A 17,222-nucleotide genomic window follows, 5' to 3' on the forward strand; every position below is an offset into this window, starting at 1 on the left:
CTACTCATCCTTCAGAATACTGTTTAAACATTACCTGTTTACCAATTCAGACCATGAGTTGCCTTGTCTTCCAGGCCCCCAGTGACTCTTACATCTATATCTGTTATAGGTACTTATCTTATTACTACAGTTACTTAAATATGTTACTCCTATTAATTTGTGATCCCTTGAAGATCAAGATCCCCTGACTGTATTTTTTCCACTGTGTATCAATAGCATATTGCAAAGTGTCTGGCGCATAGGTTTTCAATGGATTTTTTTTTTTTTTTTTTTTTTGAGAATGGAGGAAGATGAGTGAAGAGCAAAGATGAACTTGGTTAAATCACAGATTTGCCTAAAACTAGTTTCATAATGCTGATTCTTAAATATTCATTTGCCTCCTGTTTAATTAACTTTATTACCACTCTTTAGCTTAATTATAGGAAATTAAAGTGTATAAATAAGGCAATTTCTAAGAGAAAGCTGAAGTTTATACTGACTTTTCATAAAGGAGAAGGTGGAGGACTAAGAGAAGGGGTCTATTTATCTTGAGAGGGATAATTTACTCTAAGATATATTTGAATTAATTTATTTTCATAAGAAGAAAATTTACTGTTTAGAATAAAGACCCTTTACATGGAAATGTTTTCTCTGAAAAAATTAGAGTAAAATAAGGTAGTAATCAAACTGTACTAGGAATGTTATTGTAAGAAGCTTAACAGAATTTTTTCTAGTGCAGAAGTCACCAAAATACATACTATGCAATTGACATTGGAAAATGACAACTGCTTCAGCTAACCATTCTAATTAAACTGAAATGGCATGACTTTTCTCTTGCAGTTTATGTAATTATTCTAGAATCTATTACAAATAGTATTTCCCAACAAATACCATCATCTTTACATTGCAAACAAGGTCGATGAAAGCAATACTTTCTTTTGTCAAGGATGGAAAAAACTTGGGATTCCAATACATTTCTGGTGAGAGTAAATTGATATACTCTTTGTGCATTGCAATTCAACATTATAATTCACTAGCCTTAAAAATAACTGTCCTTTTAACCCCAAATTCCATTTTAAGTAATCTATTCTGGCTGAAGGTGGTGGGTCATGCCTGTAATCCCAGCAATTTAGGAGGCCAAGGTGGGAGGATTTTTAGAGCCCTGGAGTTTGATACCAGTCTGGATAATATAGTAAGACCGTGTCTCTACAAAAACAAAGTCAAAAAATTAGCCAGGCATGGTAGCTCACGCCGGTAGTTCCAACTACTCAGGAGGCTGCCACTATGCTCTAGCCTGGGCGAAAGAGTGAGACTCTGACTCAAAAAAAAAAAAAAAAAACACCAAAAAAAAAAACCTAAGAAAATGATCAGAAATGTAGCTTAATTTAATGAACTAAAATTATTTTATCATAATTTAAATTAGAAATATCTTTTATATATATTTTTTAAAGTAATGCTGCCACCATAAGTTTGCAACCTCAGAAAATGATATTAAGAATCTTTAAAGGAGAATATTCATGATACAATGTTATGAGAAAAATCAAAATACTATGAATCTATAATTATTTTTGAATAAAAAGAATACAACATTATATAAGTGTATATTTGTGTCTTTGTGTGTATGTGACCTTTGGAAAGAGACTGAGGAAAATACACCAAAAGTTGACTGTTTTTACTCCTGAGTTGTGGGACAATGGGGCAAATATATATTTGTTTTCTATTGTAATTTTAATTTTTATCATGAACATGTACAATTTTAAAATCAGAAAAAGAGTAAAGATAATTTTTAATGGGTGGGTGGCAAAATAAAGGCTATCCAGAAAGACATTCAAGTTCTCTAACATGGCCTTCAATGTGGATCGGAGAGCTGAAAGTGGTACCTTGGCACTCCAATTCTTTGTCTTCTCTAGTCTGTATGGCAGACTTGAAGGGTAGCCCCTTCTCCACCCTCAGAGACCCAAATTAAGTTTTAAATGAGAAAGTGGCACAAACAGTAAAGTCAAAGAGAAAACAACCAAATCAAACCATCTCCTTCTTTAGCAAATGCTAATTGTGTTGACTTTGACAGAGAGAATTAAATTCTCTGATTCACAGATCCAACAAAAATTTTTTTCCAAGATTTTCCTTTATAAAAAGGATACCTGTCCTCCGGGGCTTTAAGTATAAAGCCTCATAGCTAAACTTCTCTACTCATTTCTAAATCATTGTATAGTTTCTCAAGTTGTATTTACACGATATGGGAAGGGAAGAAAAAGGAACTAGCCGAACTAACGAATTTGGCCTGCACTTCATAAAAGTAAATGCAATCAAATTAATAACAGGTATTTAGACTTCTCACTTTCCTCTTTTATTTCTCTCTAATCCTTTCCCTTCTTAAACCATTCCCATTTGCTATCAAATTGCATAGTTATAATAATACACAGGTTTACGTTCTCAAGAGAGATAACCCCTGCATTCCTTTTTTAGTAGCAAAGACTAAATAAGGAAGTCCACATTTTTCCCCAAACTTCTAAGATTCAGTTAAATTATATTCACAGATAAACATTCTTGTAAATACGAACTATTAAGTAGTAACTTTTTAATTTAATATTTTAAAAATAATGAATTGGAAGCATTAGAATTTCATGGTTTTTTGATATATTCAAATGCAAATTTATGACAGTACAGTAGACTAATCATATATAGAAGGAAAACTAAATTAACTTCCCTTTCCTGAATAACTTTCTTTCAAGTTAATGAAAAAAACGGATCCAAATATGCCAAGATTAGACTATTAACACCTAAAATAGCCTGTCTCCCAGAAGCTACTTATTATGGTCTTTTTACTTGGGGTCACATAGTTGTTCCATTATTACTTCTAATAAAAATTTAATTAAATACCAACTAAGACTTCTGCCATTTAGGTTAGGTCCAAGGATGAGGTAGCAATGGACAAAATAGAAAGTGCCATGGTAAACAGATAATTCATGTAACATTAATTGATTGTCATAAATTAAGTGTGGTCTAAATGAAGCATGAATATTTTAAATGCAGTTTCAAAGGTCATGGTATTTTATGGTTGTAAGAATTGATACCCTGAGACAAGTTCAATGTCAGCCTTTCTGAAAACTAGAAAATCTTTCTTAATTTTGAAAGTCTTTTAAATGTACTTTATTTGAAAAGAGACTATTTGATTTAATTAGTTTATTTCTACTTGCATTCAGTATCTGTATTTAAAGTATAGGCTGTGGGCTGGTCATATTCATTCAACCTTCAATGAAAACCTTATTGAGCACCTACTATATGCTAGGCACTGACTAAGATATTGAGGATATATTAGTGAACCAAATAGAAAGAAAGGTATGTTCCCTTATTGAGTTTATATTCCAGTTGAGGAAGCCAAACATTAAACAAAATAAATAAGTAAATTATAGCATTAGAAGATAAGTGCTATGGAGAAAATAACTAGGGAAAGTAAATAAGGAGCTTGTGGGAGCAGATATGCAATTTCAAATAAAGAGGGGAGGCTGTCATACAATGAGAATTGTCTAGAGTTGACAGTGACTTTATTTATTTATTTATTTTGAGTTGGAGTCTCACTCTGTCGCCCAGACTGGAGTGCAGTGGCCGCTCCCGGCCACTGCAGCCTCAACCTGCTGGGCTCCAGTGATCCTTCGCCTCAGCCTTCCAAGTAGCTGGAACTACAGGTGCACGCTACCACGCCCGGCTAATTTTTTTGATTTATTGTAGAGATGAGGTCTCGCCTGCCCAGGTGGGTCTCGAACCCATGGGCTCAGGCAATCCACTCACCTCAGCCTCCCAAAGGCACGGGATTACAGGCTGAGCCACCGAGCCCGGCAATAGTGACTTTACAGCAGGACAGAACACTCAAGATAGGGACAATCCCAGGAAACTTGTCTAGCTATACATGCTGACTGAGGAAACTCGACCCACCCAGGTAGTCTAAAAATAAGTTGCAGTGCCCAGACACCCAACTTTGTTTCTGAGCCATGAGTCTAGACCAAAAAAAAAAACAAAAAAAACTCAAGAGCAAGGAACAACGTGCACCTATAAGAAGATGAAGATATTTCTAGAACTCAGCAACAGGAACCATAGTTGAAGCTCAGGAACACAAGTCAAGAGGAGAAACTCAGGATGAATCTTAGAGGAAAAAATGGACCTCCATTTTCTGGACCCCATGAGTAGCCAAGGCACCAGACTTGGAAACTTAAGTTCTTACTAGGGATCAGGATTGGACTCCTGGCTGAAATTCAAGGGTGCAGTGGGAAAGAACTATGCTGAAGGTGGGATGGTTGGCCTAAAAAGCCAGGAAGCAACCTCTGCTCAGGTATCAAGAAATTGTGATGAGGTTGATTTTGGTTGCTTTGCTCAGTGCAGAGACTGAATCTATTCCCCTTGGAATGTCATCCTCAGTGAACCAGAATACTACAGATCTAAACAATACTCCTAGCCCAGAACTCTATTAATTACCCTAACTATCGAGAAGAAAGTTAGTGAGTCCTATGAGACTCAAGTGCTCCTTTTTCTGAGAACGCCCTAGCAAGAGTGTTTAGAGACTGGATTCCAATAAAAGGACCAACTGAGCAAAGAAACTCTCTTTCTAGCACTTTGCACGTTAGGCAATGCAAATTTATGACACTTATTATTATTATAAAGCAGTGTTCTTCACTCTCAGCACTACTGACATTTTGAGCCAAATTATTCTTTTTTTGTGTGTAGGAGTAGGATACTGCCCTGTGCATTGTGGGATGTTTAGTAGCATCACTGGCCTCTACCTGTCATATGCCAGTAGCACCCTTTCCTCTACTAATGGCAATCAAAAATGTCTCCAAACATTGAAAAATGTTCCCCAGGGGCAGGATCACCCTCAGCTGAGAACTACTGCTATAAAGGATTAAGAAAACAAGGGTATTTCAAAGAATTTTTTTAAGTTATAGGAAAAATTTTGATAAAGATGGCTGATGAGAGGCAGCTAGAGTGTTTCTCCTGTGGAGTAAACCAAGATAGAGTTTCCTTAGCACTCAGAGAGGAATGGGACCAGCAGCATCCTCGTGACTCATCAAAGAAGCAATAATAACCACACTGTGCGAAGAAAAGAAAAATCAAACAACCTGGTTTGGAGCTAACCAGACTCTCACCTGGATCATTACAGACCACAAGCAGCCTCCAGAAAGTGAGAAAGGTGAGTGGGGGGAATTCAGAAATTCTGTGTTCCTGCCATGGGCTCAGAAGGGCCCCTGAACCTTGTAGAACTCCAGTCCCTCATAAGAAACTGCCTTACCCACAGCTGTGCTCTGTCAAAATCCACATGGAGTGGTGCAGGAAACAAAAGCCCCGAACCATTCTAGCCACTATATCTCAGGAACTCAACCTTTGGTAGCAATTGCTTTCTAACTGGTCTGGGAAAGGATGACCCCCAAGGGCAAATTCCAAGGTAGTAGCCGGTTCCTGGCTGAGGAGAGCTGCCATGAGAACACCTGAGGCCCTGAGACTGGCTGCATTTTGACATTCCCAAAGTAGACTTCCTGAGGCTAAGGTAAGAGCTGAGTGGGGCTCATTGCCACAGCAACATTTTACTCCCAAGGTAAACTCTTTTGTGTCCGCTCTGCACAGCAGCATTACCCCAGTGACCAGGGGCACTTTCCCAGTCCCCACTTGAGTAGCCAAGAGTGTACACAGGTAGGGAGCTTAGGCATCTTTCCTCCACACCTGCCTGAGAGGCTCAAAACAGAGAGCTGGGTAATACTCACAGCCCCACCAACTGCCTAGGTAGGCTGGGCACTTCTTTTGAGTAACACACACAGAAAGCCCACAGGCACCATCACAGCTGGTTCTCTCCCATAAGTGCCACCTCCAACACAGCTCATCACATGCGATATAATACCTCAACTTGGGGAAGATCTAATCCCAACCCCAGCTAACACCACTATCCAAGTCACCCTGGCCATTCAGGACACCTTGAACCTGTGTTCAGGTACCCAGCACAGCACCACCATAGCTGGCAATTGAGAAACTCATCACACCAAGGCTATATATATCCAAGGGACCCCTACAGTACCTACATTAGTCCCGCCAACCTCAAATAAGGAGAAATAGACTACCCAATGAGAAGGAACCAGAAAAATAATTCTGACAAAAAAAAAAAAACCAAAAAACAGAGTTTTCCAACACCACCAAAAGACCACACTAACCCTTCAGCAATGGACCCTAATCAAAATAAGATATTTGAAATTCCAGAAACAGAATTCAAAAGGCTGATTATAAATTGCTCAATGAGATTCAGGAGAAAGTTGAAAACCAACATAAAGAAATTTAAAAACTATTTAGGACATGAGTGAAAAAAATTCTCCAAAGAGATAGACACCTTCATTTTTTTAAAAAAAGCTGAAATTCTAAAAAAGAATCATTTAGGGAAGTATAAAATACGGTGGAAAGTTTTAACTGTAGACTAGAATGAGTAGAAGAAAGGATCTCAGAATTTGAAGATATCTTGCAAATTAGCCCAATCAGACAATCAAGAGTATGGAAAAAGTTCTCTAAGAAATGTGAAATTATGTAAAATGTTCAACCTAAGAATCATAAGTGTTCTAGGGAAGAAGAGAAAACAGGATTAGAGAAGTTATTTGAGGGAATAATGGGGGAAAATTTCCCTGGCCTTGCAGATACAAGAAACCCAAAGAACCCCCAGAAGATTTAATGCAAAAAGGTCATCCCCAAGGCATATAATTATCAGGTTATGCAAAGTTAATGTGAAAGAATTTTAAGAGCAGTGAGACAAAAGCATCAAATAACTTACAAAGGTAAACCTATCAGACTAACAGCAAACTTCTCAGAAGAAACCCTACAAGTCAGAAGGGACTGGGACCCAATCATCATTCTCCTCAAACAGAATAACAGCCAGCCAGGATTTTGTGTCCCATAAAACTAAGTTTTATAAATGAAGGAAAAATGAAGTCTTTCAGACAAGCAAATGTTGAGGGAATTTGTCACCACTAGACCAGCTTTACAAGAAGCACTCAAAGGAGTTCTAGGTAGTGAAACAAAAGGTTGAAACACACCAGTAGAAAAATGCTGAAAAAAAGCTTGCAGACCTTATGGAATATCAATACAATAGAGAAAAATAAAGCAATCAGATAACAACCAGCATGATGAATGGAATAGTATCTCACATATCATAACTGAATGTAAATGCTCTCTTGATGCCCACTAAAAAATGTATAGACTGTCAGAGTGGATTAAGAAAACACATAATCCAAATATATGCTGCCTTCAAGAAACACTTAACACACAAAGACTCCTATAGACTGAAAATAAAGGGGGGGGAAAAAATATTCCATACAAATGGAAAACAAAAATGAACAAGAGTAGCCATTCTCATATTAGATAAAACAGACTTTAAATTAACAACAGTAAAAAAAGACAAAGATAATTATTACATATAATGATAAAGGAATCAACCCGACAAGAATAAAAATGTTAAATATATATGCACCTAACACCAGAGCCTCCAGCTTTATAAAACAAATTCTAATAGACCTAAAAAAAAAAAAAAAGAGGAGACACAGCCAGCAACTCCACATCCCACTACTAGGTATCTACTCAAAGAAACAAAGGTTGTTATATTAAAAAGACACCTGCACTCACATGTACATTGCAGCACAATTCACAATTGCAAAGATGTGGAATCAACCTAAATGCACATCAACTGATCAATGAATGATTACAATGTGGCATATATACACTGTGGGATACTATTCAGCTATCAAAAAGAATGAAATAATGTCCTTTGCAACAACTTGGATGGAATTGGAGAGCATTATCCTAAGTGAAATAACACAGGAACAGAAAGCTATGTTCTCACTTATAAGTGGAAGCTAAACTAAGGATCTGCAAAGGCACAGAGAATCATATGTTGGACATTGGAGACTCAGAAGGGAAAGAGGAAGAAGTAGAGGGACAAAAAGTCACCTATTACAAAGTGCATAGGTGTGAATGGTGGCTACACTTAAAGCCCAGACTCCTTTGCCACAATACAATGCAACCACGTAACCAAAAACTATTTGTACCCTCTGAGCTATTGAAATAAAGAAAAAAATAATTAAAAAAAAAAAAGTTAGAAGGGCCAGGCACCGTGGCTCAAGCCTATAATCCCAGCACTTTGGGAGGCCAAGGTAAGGGGATTGCCTGAGCCCATAGGTTCAAGAACAGCCTAGGCAACTTGGTGAGACCTCATCTCTACAATAAATCAAAAAATTAGCTGGGTGTGGTACTGCGTGCCTGTGGTTCTGGCTGCTTGGAGGGCTGAGGCGGAAGGATCACCTAAGCCCAGCAGGTCGACACTGGTGTGGCCGTGAGCGTGCCACTGCAGTCCAGCCTGGATGACGGAATGAGACTCCAATTCAAAAAAAAGAGGAATACCTTTGTTATACAAGATATTATATACAAAATTAGGCACAGTGAGGCATGGAAATACTGTCTGAACATATGAAGTGACTATCACTTAGTAAAGAGAAGTTTCAAAGTTTTTTATAATGATTTTTTAAACTAGTATGTGTTTTGGAAAATTTTTAAATTATTACATTAGAACATAACATAAATTGTTAGGAAATGCACCAAGCAGAGGGCAATGGCACCAGATCAATATCTGTAAATCATCAGCAGAGCTGGCAGCTGCCCATGGGGGCTTGATGTTGGTCTTGTGGTAGGAATGGGAGTAGATTCAGATCACCAGCTTTAGCTCTGGAAACTTATGTATGCGAAACCATAAAGGACAGATCCTGAGGAATTCTGGAAGCCCTCTGAAAATTCAGGCTCTGATAGTCCAGATTTTAGGTTCCTTGGCAGATACACTCCTCTCCCCACATATGGTTTGAATCCAGGGTATCCTTTCTCGACTTATCAGCTTCCACATCCTCCATTCCAGTTTATGTTGAAGTTATCACTTAGGAAAACTTTTAGGATTTTTCCTATCAGTCAGCATTTGGAATTACACTGCCTGGAGGAACTGAGAAGAAGATATTTCGAGGCTAGATGGCGAAAAAGAAGGCAGACGTAGGAGAGACAAAGCCCCAAGGAACTGTCCTGTGGAAGGAGAGTGAAAAAGGTTTTATCTTGTTGAGATAAAAACCTGTTGTCAAGAAGTCCTGTAATTTTATGCTGAGAAAGTAGAAAAAGTAATTGTTGCCCTTTCATTTGTCAAAATATTTGGGGGCTTTCTAGTGGATTACTCATCATCTTTATTAAGTAATTATCCTTCATCTTCACTTACAATGAGTGATTTCAATAAAGACAAATGCAGGGTATTTTTATCACATTGAGAAAAGTATTTTATTAAATCAAAGGATGAATAACACAGCACCGAATGTATGTTTTAGGTTGTTTAAATTATAGTTTTCCTATTTCTTGCCTCCATTTAAAAATAATTTTATAATCAATTTATAATGACTTCCCTGTTATAACAACTAATATTGATATACAGCTCACAATTTACAGTGTTTTTATAGTGTTAAAGCTATTTTATATGATTGAATAATAAACCCATGATGTGGGGACTATTTAAAACCCATTTTACAGATGAAGTAACTAAGGTTCCATCTGATTTAAATAAAATCTGTTATTGTGATTTTAACCATGCAATCAAGACAAGTGGACTGTTGTCAGTCTTTGGTGTTTGTACTCTCTAGGAAAAATAGACTACAATATTCTTGTTCTGTAAACTGCTGAAATTTACTATCCAAGGAACTGATGTATTCAATTTTGTCAGAAAATTTTTTGAATTATAAAGTAATAATACTTAATGAAAATGGATTAATTTGCATCAATTGTGTTTGTTTTATACTAGAAAAAAATCAGATTCATTGCCAAAGTGATGAGAAAAGTGACTTATTTCGTGACCTATCATATTCCATTATATTCTTGTTTGAAAATTGTTTACTACAAAATTGAAGAATTCTTGTTCTATTGTGGCAAGCTCAATACATTTCACTGGGGACAGGCTATAAATCCTTATTTCTTCTTAGTGCCTGTGTGTGTGTGTGTGTGTATGTGTGTGTGTGTATATGCTACCAAACATAAACCAAAGTGTTATTTGTTTTGTCTTAATTTTGTGAACACATTTTCATTTCTTTTGAGTAAAAACCTGAAAATGGGATTATTGGGTCATAGGGTAGGTGTGCATTTTACTTTATAGGAAACCGCCAGTTTTGTAAGGTCATATCATTTGACACTCCCATAAAGACCGTATCCAAGTTCCAGTTGCACAACAGTCTCTTTGAATTTTAGTGACTGTGTGATGTCTCAGTGTAGATGTCATTTGTAAGCTAAAGTGTTTTCAAAGCCTGATGCTTACCCATATTTTTTAATATATGAAAAATAAGCTTAAGGAATTTTGATTAAGAGTATTTGAAGCTGTACACTCTAGTTTCTAATCCCAGGTCCTTTTACTTGGTAGTTGTGTGACCATGGTCAAGTTAATTGACCACTCTGTGCTTCAATTTCCTCATCTGTGAAATGCAGAGGTAATAGTATCTACCTCATAGAGGTAGTGAGCATTAGGTCAACTAATATTGCAAAACAATTAGAACAGTACCTGCTATGTATTAAATGCAGTGTATTAGCTATCACTATCTTTATTATAATGATTACCACCTAGTGTCGGTGGCAGTCATATCTAAACATCTCATCAGCTCAGTACATCCTTATAAGGAAATGGGATAAACATGATAACTCCAAATAAATTATCTTCATAGGAAATTTCCAGTTTCAATGAAGTATGTTAAACAGAAAACATTTTACCATTTTTCCTTTTTCTAAAGAAACTGTTGTTACCTGAAGGACTAACTTCATAGCAGTATTGAAGGCATACTGGCGGTAGTGGAGAGTTGCTTTCTCCATTGAGATTTTCCAGTTAGTGGTCTTGATGTGACAAAAGGAAAAGCAAAAAAATAACTGTATCCATTTCCTTGCATCCTGTATTCTGAAGGCAGTGTTGGTGAACCCATGTCATCTGCTTGTACATGTCTGTGTGGGATGAGATTTCCCATTATTTTCCCCACCAAAACAGAGTCCAGAAGCTGATGTGAGAGCAGGTTTCTTCATTTTTTGTGGGCACTGTGGTAGAAAAGCTCCCACAAAGAGACTCACAAAGTTGGTTAACGAGAAAAGGTTGGAGCATTCTCAGTATCACACAACATGCCACTTCTTTTTTTGTTTTGTTTTTTTGAGTTGGAGTCTTACTCTGTCGCCCAGACTGTAGTGCAGTGGCATGCTCCCAGCTACTGCAGCCTCGACCTGCTGGGCTCCGGCGATCCTTCCACCTCAGCCTTCCAAGTAGCTGGAACTACAAGTGCATGCTACTACACCCAGCTAATTTTTGATTTATTGTAGAGATGAGGTCTCACCAAGTTGGCTAGGCGAGTCTCGAATCCGCGGGCTCAGGCAATCCACTCACCTCGGCCTCCCAAAGCACTGGGATTACAGGCTGAACCACAGAGCTTGGCCAACATGCCACTTCTTGAATTTTCTTTCATGGCATCATTTTACCATACGGAGACAAAAGAACTGTCCTCTTTTAACAGTTTTAGATAAGGAATGTTGAGCAAGGAGGGAGTGGAGGGGGGTGGCCACAAGCTGCAGCTCAGATAAGTAGCTTCCCTCCCCTCCCCTTTACACAGAGACGCAGTGTGTTGTTAGTTACTTAACCCAGATAACTTGCTTTTATGTCGTTTTCACAATTCTTTTCTTTTTTTAAAGTTCCATGTGCTACTTTCCCCACATGAAAATTTGTAGGAGCCATGCTTTCATATGCGGTGTTAATATTTAAACTGACATTATTGTCATTTCTCAGAATCAGAAATGGGGACATTTCTAAGATGTGCATCTTTATGTAAACTGTACTTGTCAGTGACTTCGATTCCCTGTGCTTCCCAAGTATCTCCAAAATGAGTCTGTCCTGTGTATAGTATAGATCTTCCTACTCTAATTTAAGGTTATTTTTTCCATTCTCACTTGCAGGGAAAATAGAGAATGCTTTGATTTCCAAAATATGATCTACAAATCTCGCAATTCATGAGACACTTATAAAGTCTAAGTTTTTCTTGATCTTATTTTCTAGGCATCCAGCACTATACTGGACTTTGTAAAGTCTATGAGGTGACATGATCCCTACAATTTATATGTTAAATGGTTTGATATCAACCCTATGTTTTCTAGAATCAGGTATGTGAGACACCAACATGAATTAGAAAATATGGACAAGTCTCTATGCTCTTCGAGCCTCTTCTTCTGTTAATCTTCTCTAAAATTTCTTTTCTAAATTGATTCATTCCTTGATTCCACTAATATTGATGAAATTTATACTATGGGCCAAGTTTGATACTAAGTGCTGGGAATATGATGATGAGAAAAAAATAAATGTGTTACCGGCTCTTATAAAGCTTGCATATTAAGTAATTCTAATGTAAAATGTACATTACTGAGTAATCCACACAAGTGTAAAGTTTCTACTGAAACAAGAAATAAGAAAGAAAAGATTAACAGTACCGTACTCGTTCAAAATAGGAGTATTTTTCCAAGCTGCGATTTGATACGTGACTATTTATTTCTCCTTATTCACTCTTGGGCGGGGCAGGACCTACCCAAACAAAGTGCTCACCAACAGGTAGAAGTATGACTTGCTCTTGGCCCACTCTTCAGAGCTACAGCTTGAGAACAGATGTGTACAGCCCTGAATCCAATCCCTCGTTACTAGCTTTCTGCCAGAGCTCCCCAGCCCCAATGAACTGATATCTCCTCCTATTATCATGGCTTAGTTTGTGGGTACGCTATAAAGGCAGAGTGCACCCAAAGCTACAGTAGCCATCCGACACAACTCTCCAGAGTATGGATCTAGTCCTCTCAGAATGCAAAATGCTCATGTCTGTGCCCCGTCACCTCCTGCCTAGCTCTTGTCTGGGAGTGTCTCTCTAAATACACTTAGGAAAAAATTAAGAAAGGAGACAGTCTGTGGGCAAATTCAGAGAGAACTCATCCAATGGAGAGACAGAAACCCTATTTTTCTAACGAGTCTAAATCTCAGAGTCAGGGACCAGACACTAGGGGAAAAAGAAAACCTTTGCCCAGGTTTTTGCCTATAGTTTCTGTCTTTTGAGGAAAAGTTTGAGTTTGCTATGAGGTGAAACTGTATGTGTGTGTGGTGGGGAGGGAGGGTGAGGAGGAGGGAGGGAGAGGATTAAACATACTCCATGAGTAGGTTATCAACAGGGGACACTTGTCACTGATCCCCTGTGGGTTGGCATCAGTCACAACTCTCAGTGTTATCATGAATTTCTATCTTTTTCGACTCTCATCATGTATACTTTAGTGGAGAGTTGAGAGATAATCCACCAGAGGTTGTCGGCAAAGTGCCATTTTTAACTAGAAAATTACACATTTATAATTTAGTACAGAACACTTGGCCTTCAAGATCCCAAGTTCTTTGGGATTAAAAGGAATGTGGTCTTTTCTTCGTTCATTCCACCAGCCCCTACTAATGATTGCTGTCTTACCTGGGTCTAGCTTTCCTAGTGAAGGCCTACTATGTGGATAGCAACAGAGCCTTCCTCAGCACTGAGCAGTACGGTTACATATTTTTCCCAGTTCTGAAGGTGTCTTGGGATGAGCCTCATTATTGTTTGCCAGTAGACTAAGTAGCAGTGGCTTCAAAGATCCTACCATGCGTGTTTTTTTGGTTATGTCACTGTTTTACTACATTCTTGGTGGAGTAAAGGACTAGAGCCTTGCATTAATTCCATAGAAGAACCATATCACAGATTTTCACTCCTTATTCTACACTACTAGAGATCAAATATCCTAACTTGTCCAACGCTGTCCTGTCTGAGATCAGATGGGGCCCAGGTAAAACCCTGAAGGAAAAAAAAATGAGACTTTAACACCTCCATTTTCCTGTTTCTTCATCTTTGGGCCAGCCCAGTATGCATCAGTTAAATTCTTTTAGGACACAAAGAAGAGGCAAGGTTAGGTTTCCTTAATCATGTCATCATGACCATGACCTGACCATGAACATCATCAGCAGATACCAATCTCCTTGTCCCATTTCCAAGTTTCTTCTCAACTAAATTGACCCTCCTTCTGCCATTGCTAATATAGTCACCCTGTTGCTCTGGTGTCTTGCTGGATGTGAAACTTCTCCAAGAGGTTTGCAGGACTTCCAAGCTACACTCTGAGAGGTATGGGGCACCCTTCCTCTGCATTTCCAAAAACGATCACTCTGAAGATGTTCAGTGTCCAGTTCCTGAGGTTTGACACCAGCGAGAGCTGGGAGGCTAGAAGTTCCTGTTCACTCCATTAGCCAGACCAGGCAGGGCTGTATAACCTCCCTTGTGTGATATTGGCATCCTCCCTGCTGTGGTTGATTTAGAACTCAGTCATCTCATCCTCTAGGCCATAGTTTTTGATCTTCCAAACCAAGACTTCAGAATTCTGAACAAAGCAACAGCAATTGCAACAGCAAGTGACTCCAGCACATATCTCTGGTAAATCAAAAGTGCTTTACTTTTACACTTTTGTGTCTGCTGTAAATTTGAAAATCCATTCAGAAGCATTCGGTTCCCCTCAAGCAAGGACCACTACTGAGGGAGCAGAGCCATAAAATACAAAGAGCTGGGAAACCCCTTCAGGCCACCTCCCACTATGGGAGCTTTTCTGTCCTCTCAATAAATCCTGCTTTCAAAAAAAAAAAAGAAAGAAAGAAAATACATAGAGCCAGCTGGGGATAGGGAGCCACAGGAATAGAAGGTGTCTATGAAAGTCTCAAAAATATGATCTCACTGAAAGAATTTTAGACACCAAGCTAGGATACATAGACATTTTGAAAACATCTTCAAATCATACAGGAAACTGAAATGATGCTTCCCTTTACTCTAAGGGCAAAAGTAGCTGTATTTTGCTTCTGAGACTTGTAAAAATTACACACAAGAAGCTCAGTGTTAAATAATAGAGGATTGACTTGAATTTCTTTACAAAAGCCATGCATGATCTGACATTGTTCATGAGTCACCAATGTAGGTTCCACAGCCCTTTGTTGGTGTGACCTGCACCAGACAGGTGGACTCCCCAGGCTGAAGTAGTATCCTTCTAAAGCCAGATCAAACACATCAGATGAAGTATTGGAAAAGCAGATGCTTATTAAGCCACAGGGAGAAGCAGACATAAACCAAAGGAGGCAGATAGAAGAGGAGAAAGCCACTTTCCACGGTTTCAGGATGGGGCTGTCACAGAATTACTGCAATTGTGGAAATGACACTTCAGACACTGATCCAAGGAGCCTAGAAACCCCCCACCTCACAAAGAACAAAACCACCCTAATTGGAAACACTTAAAATGCCAGAAGGAAATGCTGTCACTTTTCCTTTTCCAAACCATAAATTACCATCGTTTCCTGGAAAAGTATTTCTGAACAGACTGATTGCCCCTTGAAAGAGTCAGAGACCTACTCTTTGAGACTCTTGCTTGAGACGTAGAAAATGTTTAACCATTCAGACTTCCAGAACCTGGGGGTGAAAACTGCCCCAAATGATCAATGGATGCTTACTCTCAGAGGTCAGACGCTATGAGTGTGAGCCAGCTGAAGCTATTACAAAAGCCAGTCCTCATTGTGATAAAGCACATTCTGGCAAAGCCACCAAAAGGGAAATTATAGCAATCAATACAGATCAAAATGAAAACCGGATGAAGGTTTCAGCCAAATCTGTCCTCACTTCTGCTGTCATATATTAACGTGCTGAAATCAGCACAATTTGTGGATTCGGGACATATGAATGTGGGAATCAAAATTGAGGCAACATTTAATTGAAGCTATGGCAGATCCTTGACATTTACAAGGGTTAGTGCTGCCTCCCACCCTTGCCAGCCTCTCTTTTGATTGCATTTGAAATATCTTTGTTTCTTCAAGTGACTTGAAGTACCCCAACTCTACACAGGCTCCCTCCATGTATTTAACAGATAATGTATAGACATAATATACAGGCTTTGAAATAATTTACAACAAAACTTCCTATGTTCTCTTTCAAACTTGTTGAGGCTATGTTTAAGCCTGTTGGGACTGATTCTGTGGAATTTTTTTTTGTGTGTTGGAGTCTCACTCTGTCGCCCAGACTGAAGTGTAGTGGCTGCTCCTGGCCACCGCAGCCTCGACCTGCTGGGCTCCAGCGATCCTTCCGCCTCAGCCTTCCAGTAGCTGGAACTACAGGCGTGCGCTACCACGCCCGGCTAATTTTTTGATTTATTGTAGAGATGAGGTCTCGCCTGCCCAGGTGGGTCTCGAACCCGCGGGCTCAGGCAATTCACTCACCTCAGCCTCCCAAAGGCGCAGGATTACAGGCTGAGCCACCGAGTTACCAGAGAACAGTTAAAACCCAGGAAGGATAGCCTACACAGGGTTTCTCCGCCAAACAGAAAAGTCAAAGTAACGCTCCCCATTCCCTGTCAAGAGATAGCCACATCCCTGGAAACTGAATGTGTTACTTTACATGACAAAAGGGAATTGTAGGTGGGATTAAAGAAATTGAGATAGGGAGATTATCCTGGATTATCCAGATGGACCAACTAAAATCACAAGGGTCCTTATAAGAAACAGGCAGGAGGGGCAGAGGCAGAAAAGGAGACATGACAATGGAAGAAGTGAGAATGATAAGAATTGCTGGAACGGGGTCATAAAACAAGGAATGAAGGCAACTTCTAGAAGATGGAAAAGGCAAGGGATGGATTATACCCAGAGTTTTCAGAAGGAACACAGCCCTACTAACACCTTGAGTTTAACCTTTTTCAGACTTCTGACTTCCAGAACTTTAAGAGGATATATTTGTGGTTTATTAAGTCACTTAGTTTATGGCAATTTGTTACAGCAACAATAGGAAACTAACATAAGCAACATTTGTCTTTAGCACCTCCCCTATATCCTCATTTTCTGTTTCTAACATCAAATGAAGCATCTAGTTCAATCAAGGTTACCAGAAGGATCTTTTTCTTTGTTAGAGACAACTCGCTAAAAACATTCACTCTCCCACCCCATGGTGTTATAAATAACTCCTCCTAGGAGCATTTGCATTTCTAAGTAGAACCTGGGAGAACATATTATATATAAAAGGAAAGAGAACGATGCTGATTACTTAAAGTAGATACCATAGCAGGTATTTTGCACATATCTCATTTAATTTCCCCAAACTACCCCCCACCAAGGTTCAAAG

The 17,222-nt window shown here is 38.8% G+C and overlaps 1 protein-coding gene across 3 annotated transcripts in view; it reads left to right on the plus strand.

Annotated features, from left to right (window-relative positions):
• PLPPR1 (phospholipid phosphatase related 1) overlaps positions 1-17,222 on the plus strand; it is a 331,759-nt gene that overhangs the window by 298,430 nt on the left and 16,107 nt on the right. The gene's annotated exons all lie outside the window — the stretch shown is intronic.

Source organism: Carlito syrichta, unplaced genomic scaffold (genome assembly GCF_000164805.1).
Source record: "Carlito syrichta isolate Samal-C Ts95f unplaced genomic scaffold, Tarsius_syrichta-2.0.1 Scaffold296304, whole genome shotgun sequence".
In the NCBI taxonomy this organism is placed as follows: Eukaryota; Metazoa; Chordata; class Mammalia; order Primates; family Tarsiidae; genus Carlito; species Carlito syrichta.